Source organism: Felis catus, chromosome A3, assembly GCF_018350175.1.
Source record: "Felis catus isolate Fca126 chromosome A3, F.catus_Fca126_mat1.0, whole genome shotgun sequence".
Taxonomy (NCBI): Eukaryota; Metazoa; Chordata; class Mammalia; order Carnivora; family Felidae; genus Felis; species Felis catus.
Window position 1 is genome coordinate 86,431,017 of NC_058370.1, and position 8,897 is coordinate 86,439,913.

At 41.0% G+C, this 8,897-nt stretch overlaps 1 pseudogene; it reads left to right on the forward strand.

The window, feature by feature from the left end:
* Positions 1-2,825: 2,825 nt before the first annotated feature.
* LOC102902501 lies at positions 2,826-3,784 on the forward strand (annotated as a pseudogene).
* Positions 3,785-8,897: the final 5,113 nt, after the last annotated feature.

Genomic DNA, 8,897 nt, shown 5'->3' on the forward strand with positions numbered 1-8,897 from the left:
GCAGGTGTGATGTTTTGAAGGGGCACATGCACCCCCATGTTTACAGCAGCACTATCAACAATAGTGCTTCCAAAGTATGGAAAGAGCCCAAATGTCCATCGATGGATGAATGGATAAAGAAGATGTGGTATATATCTACAATGGAGTATTACTCGGCAATCAAAAAGGATGAAATCCTGCCATTTGCAACTACGTGGATGGAACTAGAGGGTATTATGTTAAGTGAAATTAGTCAGAGAAAGACAAATATCATACGACTTCACTCATATGAGGACTTTAAGATACAAAACAGATGAACATAAGGGAAGAGAAACATAAATAATATAAAAATAAGGAGTGGGACAAAACATAAGAAACTCTTAAATATCAAGAACAAACAGGGTTACTGGAGGGGTTGGGGGAGAGGGAGGGGCTAAATGAGTAAAAGGCATTAAGGAATCTACTCCTGAAATCATTGTTGCACTATATGCTAACTAACTTTAATTTAAAAAAATAAATTTAAAAAAAGAATTAAAAAAATCTTTAAAAACATGTTTTTCAATGAGTGAAAAAAAAGCCATATTTCTTAGCAGAATTGACTTCCTATGGTTGGTTATATGATCAAGTGAACAAAGGACTTTTCAGATTTTCTTAGAGGGAAAAAAATGCCTTTTTATTAGTTGCCTCAAGGAGAGGCTGAAAAATGTAACATTTCACTAATCAAAGTATTTATCACCTAAGAGCCCTTTAACATTTCAGGCCCTTAAACAGGTCCTTAAATGACCCCAAAGTTTAAAAAAACAGCTGTTTGTTAACAGACAACACATTTCTTACTTCGAGAGGTAAAACACTGCAAATGTACATCTTAGCCTCAGAATCTTCATCCAAGAGTTTCTAGTAAGACCACAGTGATATTACCAAGGAGTCAAGGTAACAAACAAGAGAAAAGCAAGAGGTTCAATAGTATCTTAGTTTGAACATGAGAACTGTGGTGGTACTGCCAGCACTTTCTCTGTGGCATCAGCAGGTTTGGTAGCAGTGCAGAAAGGTGTTGTTCAGACACTGGAATCATACTTTGACTCCTTGGTGACTATAGTTAATAATACTGTTGGTTCTCCATTTCTTTATAAAAGGCAACTGGAAGCCTTGATGGCCTTCTGCCCATCAGGCTGTATGGCAAGAAGGAGGTTGAGAGAAACTTTGAAAGCCAATATTTTCCTAACCCAATGCAACAAAGAGCCCTTTATAACTATGCTCCCTCCATTCAAGACACTAATGTGAAAGAACTCTGTTTGTCTGACCCCCATCTCTATAGAGCTTTGCCTTAGCTGGACCTTTGGGACTAGGGGCTGGAGAAGAAAATAAATGATCTGTGAAGGAAAGGGAACATCTGGGTCTAATTCAAACATCTGAAGATATTGATTCTCTCTCCTCATCAAAAATTCTAAACTGTACTTTAAAAAAAAAAAAAAAACAGGAATGGTAAGGAGGGTGTCATGCATCATCTCTTTATGTACGTCCGTTTCCCTGTTCACAGATTTGTCCTGTTAAACCTGATGGCTCTTGGTCTCCTCCATGTGCTACAGCCTGATGAGCAGAAGGCCATCATGGCTTCCAGCTGCCATTTCTAAAGAAATGGAAAACCATAATTAAAATAGCCTGGGTGTCTCAGGCAGTTAAGCATCTGACTTTGGCTCAGGTCATGATCTCACAGTTTGTGGTTTCGAGCCCCATGTCAGGCTCTGTGCTGACAGCTCAGAGCCTGGAGCCTGCTTCAGAATGTGTCTCCTCTCTCTGTTCCTCCCATGCTCAATCTCTGTCTTGGTCTCTCAAAAATAAACATTAAAAAAATTGTTTTTAAATAATAAAATACTTTATAAGATTTTTAAATGCCCCCATGTTTGTGAATTTTGTTTCCCTTATCTGAATTCCAATAATGAACAGCAATAAAATTATTAAAATTTAAAAGTCCTAGATACAAACTTCCAGTTATAAGTCCTGGGGATGTAATGTACAGGATGACAACTATACTGAATAATACTGTATTGTATATTTGAGAGTTGCTAAGATAGTAGATCTTAAAAGTCTACATCACAGGGGGACACCTGGGTGGCTCAGTCAGTTAAGCGTCCAACTTCATCTCAGGTCATGACCTCAAGGTTTGTAGTTCAAGCCCAGCGTTGGGCTCTGTGCTGACAGCTCAGAGCCTGGAGCTGCTTCAGATTCTGTGTTTCCCTCTCTCTCTGCCCCTCCCCTGCTCACGCTTTGTCTCTCTCTTTCTCTCTCTCTCTTGATTGCTCTCAAAAATAAACATTTAAAAAATTTTTAAAAAGCTTGCCTCATAGGAAAAAAATTATAACTGTGTTTGGTGATGGGTGTTAAGAATACTTACTGTGGCGATGTTTTGCAATATATACACATATCAAATCATTCTGTTGTATACTTGAAACTAATATGTCTGTTATATCTCAATTTAAAAAGAAAGGCCTGGGGGCGCCTGGGTGGCACAGTCGGTTAAGCGTCCGACTTCAGCTCAGGTCACGATCTCGCGATCCGTGATTTCGAGCCCCGCGTCGGGCTCTGGGCTGATGGTTCAGAGCCTGGAGCCTGCTTCCGATTCTGCGTCTCCCTCTCTCTCTGCCCCTCCCCCGTTCATGCTCTGTCTCTCTCTGTCTCAAAAATAAACGTTAAAAAAAAATTTAAATAAAAAAAAATAAAAAAATAAATAAAATAAAAAGAAAGTCCTGTGCAAGACAAGAATGTGGGGAACAGGGACACAAATGTCCTGATTTTTAGTGGAGAAATGTACCCCAGTGTTCAGAGAAGATGGTGGTATCCAAGGAAAAAGAAACAGGTGAAATCACTAACACCTATGAGATGGAAGAAATGTACACAAGAACAAAAAGCAGCAGTCAAGGCCTCAGAAAGACCTCTTAAGTGAACCCCTTTAGTTCCACCATCATCCCAATTCATCATACATACCTTCACACCAAAGTGACTTTTCAAAAACACAAATCTGATTCTGTTTCTCCATGCTTCAAGTTCTGTGGGTATCCTCCACCTGCAAGATTAAGTCCAGACCCCTACGTACACACACATAGTCACTCAGGACTTCATTCCTGCCAGTTTGATCAGCATCATTTCCCACCCCTCTAGTCAAGTGTCTTATGGTCCAGGTCTACCGAAGTTCCCTAAAAAAGGCCTATGATTCTCCTCCATCTTTGCATTTGCTCCTTTTTGAAAGGAAGCATTATAAAGGAGACCAGCTCTTCTTTTCCTTAGCACTTCCTGTGGAAGTGGCAACCATCTCCTACTCAGCATCATGGCCATCCTCAGACCTCTGGTGAAGCCCAAATTGTTAAAAAGAGGACCAAGAAGTTCATTCAGCGCCAGTTAGACTGATATATCAAAATTAAGCACAACTGGCGGAAACCCAGAGGCACTGACAATAGAGTGCGCAGAAGACTCAAGGGCCAGATCTTGATGCCCAACATTGGTTACGGGAGCAACAAGAAGACAAAGCACATGCTGCCCAGTGACTTCCGGAAGTTCCTGGTCAACGTCAAGGAGCTTGAAGTGCTGCTGATGTGCAACAAATCTCACTGTGCAGGGATTTCACAATGTCTCCTCCAAGAACCACAAAGCATTGTGGAAAGAGCAGCCCAGCTGGCCATCAGGATCACCAATCCCAATGCCAGGCTGCGCAGAGAAGAAGAGGAACAGACAGCTTATGTGCATGTCATATAAAACCATAAAACTACAAAAAAAAAAAAAAAAAAAAGAGAGAGAGAAAAAAAGGAAACCAGATGTTAAATAGTTAGGGAATGACTATAGAGAACTAGATAGTCACAAAATGGGGTCTTAAGGGCACCAAAAAGTTCCCTCATCCAGAATTACCTCTGCTCCTTACCTATCACCTTGCTTAAACTATCTGTACTTCTATATTTAATGCAGAGCACCTCCCCTTTCCCCAGGAGATATACATTATGTCATTATCATCTAGTAACACTTTACAGTGACACTACCTATAGAATTAGTTTTCATTTGGATATCAGGTATGAAAAGGTCACTAAGGAAATGAGAGTTTTGATGAGGATGAAGTTGATTCTGAAATCAGTAAGAGGTCAGATGTGGACAGATCACCTTGGTTCATGACACTGGGCAAGAAAGGGACAACATAAGGGCATGTGGAATTGAGTATGATAGTGTGGAGAGAGGGGGCTAAGATATGGAAGAAGGAATCAGAAATAAGTTGCTAATGAAAGCAAACTTTATCCACTGTAATGGTTAATTTTATGTATCAACTTGGCTGAGCCACAATGCCCAGATATTTGGTCAAACACTATTCTGGATGTTTATGTGAGGGTGCTTTTGGATGAGATTAATATTTACATCAGTGGACCTTGGGGGCATCTGGGTGGCTCAGTCAGTTGGGCGTCTGGTTCTTGATTTCAGCTCAGGTCATGATCTTGCAGTTTATGGGTTCAAGCCCTTCATCAGGCTCCATGCCAACAGTGCAGAGTGTACTAGGATTCTCTCTCTCCCTCTCTCTCTCTGCCCCTCCCCCACTCAGGCACATTTTCTCACACTTTCTCTCAAAATAAACAAAAACAAAAAAAAAAGCTTTAAATCAGTAGACTTTGAGCAAAGCAGATTGCTCTTTATAATGTAGGTGCGCCTCATCCAATCAGTTGAATAGAACAAAAGACTGACCTCCCTTGGATAAGAAGGAATTAGCCAGCAGATAGCCTTTGAACTTGAACTATAACACTGGCTCTTCCCTGGTCTCCAGCCTGACAGCCCACCTTGAAAATTTCAGACTTGCCAGCCTCCATAATTACATGAGCCAATTCCTTGAAATAAAGATAGATGATAGATAGATAGATGGATAGATAGATAGATGGATAGAGATACATACCTTCATACATACAATTTGTTTTGTTTCTCTGGAAAACCCTAATACATCGACTTAAAGTTGATCTTACTGATTTCCTCAAGGCTGAATATATGTACTTTTAATTTCTAAAGGATACCTCTCAATGACAAATAACAGAAATCCCCTCCAGGTAGGTGAAGAGGGGATTTATTGGCTAATGTCATTGGAAAGGACAGGGATACAGCTTCAGGCACACCTATATCCAGAGACAAAAACAGTGTTGTCAGAACTCTCTTTGATTCTCTCCCTGACTTTATGTACAGGGAAATGACCCGCAAACAACTCTGGAATCACATAACAGCTTACAGCCCAAGGGGAGAGAGGCTATTCCTCCATCCTCCCTTTCCATATTCTAGGCAAGGATTCTAATCAGTCCAGTACAGACTCCTATACCCCACTCACTCCTGTGGCAGAGGGTAGGACGCTGTGATCAGACAGTCCTGTCAGCACCGCATAGACTCCTTTTCCTTAAAGGAAAGGGGAAGGTGTTGCTTAGAAAATGAAGAAGGGACACCTGGAAGACACAAACAAAAGATGCCCACTATAGCAGATGAACACAGCCTTGACTGCTCTGCTAGGAAACCTCAGGTTTAGGAATAAAAGATGCAGACTCCAACTAGAACTAGTATACTCCCCTCTATTCCTCTCTGGGGTGCCTCCAAATTTTCCTGGTAGGCGGAACCTAGGGCAGAGCTTTCTAGCCCTGCTAGAAGGAAACTCATTCTACTGCCAAAAAATTGTCCACAAATGGGGAACTATGAGATTAACTAGTCTTACGTACTATTTCTGTTCTGTAGGAAGTGATCAGAGCTGGAATGGAAGCAGACCATTCAGTGAGGTGCCTAGAGCTGAAAGAGCACTAAAAATGTAAGGTGACAGAAAAAAATATATATATATTTTCTAGTTTCTTTCAGGGGACACAAAGGCACTTGTGCAGAGCCTGCAAGCACCCTGTGGAGTTCCACAGATAACTCTGATGTGGGGAAATGTAAGTATAAAGCTGTTTTTTTCCCAAAGGGATGTAAATTCCCACTGGACTGAAGAGCAGCTAGCTTCATATTGCTGGGAAAAGGAAAACAAAAACCAAAAAACAAGACAAAAAGGACACACACGCATATACCACCACTTTGGCCTGCTCAGGGTCAGGAGCAAATAAAAGATAGAAAAGACTTGGCCCACTAAAAAGCAGCGGCTATGAAGACAAGGAATGCTCTCTCCTCTCTCAGGTAGGAATACTCAGGAGGGGTATGTGGGTCCAATCCCCTTAAGGCAAAATAGTATAGCAGCAATGCACATAGGCTCTGCAGCCAGAATGCCAGGGTTCATGTTCCTGGCTTTTTCCACTCAAGTTGTATGGCAATGGAAAACGTACTTCTCCCTGTGCCTCATGGGGACAATAATAGTTACCGATCTCATAGGATTAAATGATTTCATAAATGTAAGGTGCTTAGAATAGTGTTTGTCACATAGTGAATGCCAATGAAAGTTTGCTATTTTTAAGTATTTTGTTCCTTGTCATTCTGGATAGGGCCTCATCCTAATTTTCATTAGCGAAAAATTCTCTAAGTGCTTGGCTGACTCTTAGCCAATGATCTTAGTTTCAAATACCTATTGAAATGTCCCATATTTGCAAAGTGTTTTCAATAATTATTGGAAGATTTTCTACATTCAGGGGGATTAATTTTTGTGTTCACCGAACACAACTAATGGTGATTATTACTTCCTTTCTTTGGGACTATTTAGGAGAATATTAAGTGTAACTTAAACATCCAAAATAAAAGCTTTTACCTGATAAAACCATACCTTCTACATTAATCTTTGATTAAAAACATGGCTCAATTTAAAAATAATTTATTTTCTTTTTTTAACGTTTATTTTTGAGAGGGGGGTGTATGGGCATGTGTGCACAAGTGGGGGAGGGGCAGAGAAAGAAGGAGACACAGAATCTGAAGCAGGCTCTAGGCTCCGATGCGGGGCTCAAACCCAAGAACCCCGGTATCATGACCTCAGCCGAAGTTGGACACTTAGCCGACTGAACCACCCAGGTGCCCCAATTTGTTTTAAGATTGGTATTTGGCACTATCTGCCAAAAAATAAAGCAGTAAAATTATGTATCAAGTCCTCCATGTTTTACCAAGGTTCTTTGTTAGAAGGCAGTCAGCCTCAAGTGACAGAATACCTGACAACAGTAGTTGTTAATAACAAGAAACCTCTTATCTCACATGATACTCTGAAAATGGGTGGTTCCCAGGCTAGCTCAAAGGTCAATAATGTCGTGAAGGATCCAGGCCTCTTTTCCCTCCTCTTTGCCATTCTCAGTGGACCGGCTTTTCGTGATTCCAAGTTGACTGTCAAAGCTTCAGATATCGAGTCTTCATTCTACAGTATATCAAGCAGGAAATGAAGTAATTGATGGGGAAACAGCCTTCTTTATGTAAATTAACTATCTCTTTAATCGGGGAAGAAAATCGTTTAAAAACACGCCATTAGGGGCGCCTGGGTGGCTCAGTCGGTGAAGCATCTGACTTCAGCTCAGGTCATGATCTCACGGTTTGAGCCCCACATCAGGCTCTGTGCTGACAGCTGGGAGCCTGGAGCCTGCTTCAGATTCTGTGTCTCCCTCTCTCTCTTCCCCTCCCCAACTCACACTCTGACTCTCTCTCGCTCTCTCTCTAAAAAATAAATAAACATTAAAAAAAAATTTAAAAACATGCCATTAGACCCTCTCTTCCAGCTCCTTGGTGAAAGCTGTGTCATATGTCCACACCTAGACTAATGACTGGCAAAGAGAAAAGGAGTTAAAATGGCTGGTTTAGATTACTTATAATTTATCCCCTGAGGTGGGACCTACCTTCCCTGGTCACATCACAATTTAATGATAATTGGGAGGCTCTCTCTCAGTAAGAAGCAGGGGTATATGCCGGGTAGGCAACCAAGTTTCTGCAGCACTCTTGTCCACCCACTGCCTGCTTCTGTACCATTTCCAGGTAAGCACTCAGGCCATACTTAGCTTCTTGCAGTTCCCAAAAACATTTCACAGCTGCCAGATTCTGTTTACACTGCTCTGTATGCCTAGAATATTCTTCCCCCCACTTTTCCTCCTTGTTCCCCACGGCTGCTCCCTTTTGCAGAAAATCTTCCCAGTATCTTGGCCTCTCAGTTCCATGATTTCTTCTCCAATAATCTAACTCACCACCCCCCACCTCTGCCACCATTTCATGGCCATACCCAAGACTCGTCATTAGCTGCATCTTCTCCATTTCCTGTAGCTTCTAAAGGGCATGTTAACGTGTCTAATCTACAAAGCAATCACCAGAGTCTGACCTAAATTCATCTATACTAGCTCAGGGAACAAATTCTCCAACCCCACTGTCTGGTTCTACGAACCAAAGGACAAAAATACAACCCTTATTCCAGCATTCACAAACGCTGGAGTTCTTCCTGTTTCCATCCCTAGCTTCCTATCCATACTTTTGGAGACCAGAATTCCAGAAATATAAGGTACCATTGTTATTTCCCTCTTTCCTATCCTGATAATGTCTGTGAATTATTGTCTCTGAATTGTTACAAAAAATGAGAGAGAAGGGTAATTTACTACTTTGGCTACCTCTATGGTAAAAAGATAACTGTCTAAATTTCTTGCATGGCACAGTCAGGAGTCAGGAGAAGCCAGTGGAAGAAGGACCAAAGCAGTTTCTCACCTTTTTTTCCACAGACTGTGCTTCATAAAATAAAGGCTGAACATAAGGCAGTTTTTCCTCAATTCAGCCTTATGTCAATGGAAATTCTGTGTATATTCTAGAACTGGGTTATCAGTTTTCAGCATTATGTTTGTTTGTTTGTTTTGGTCTTTTAGTGAGAAGTCATGTCCTATGTACATTGGGAGCTACTAGCCAAATACCATTTTTTTTTTAATTCAGTAAAGATAGTTTCAAGCATTACACAAAAAGCTAACCCATTTTAGAATATTTTTAAAAGCATT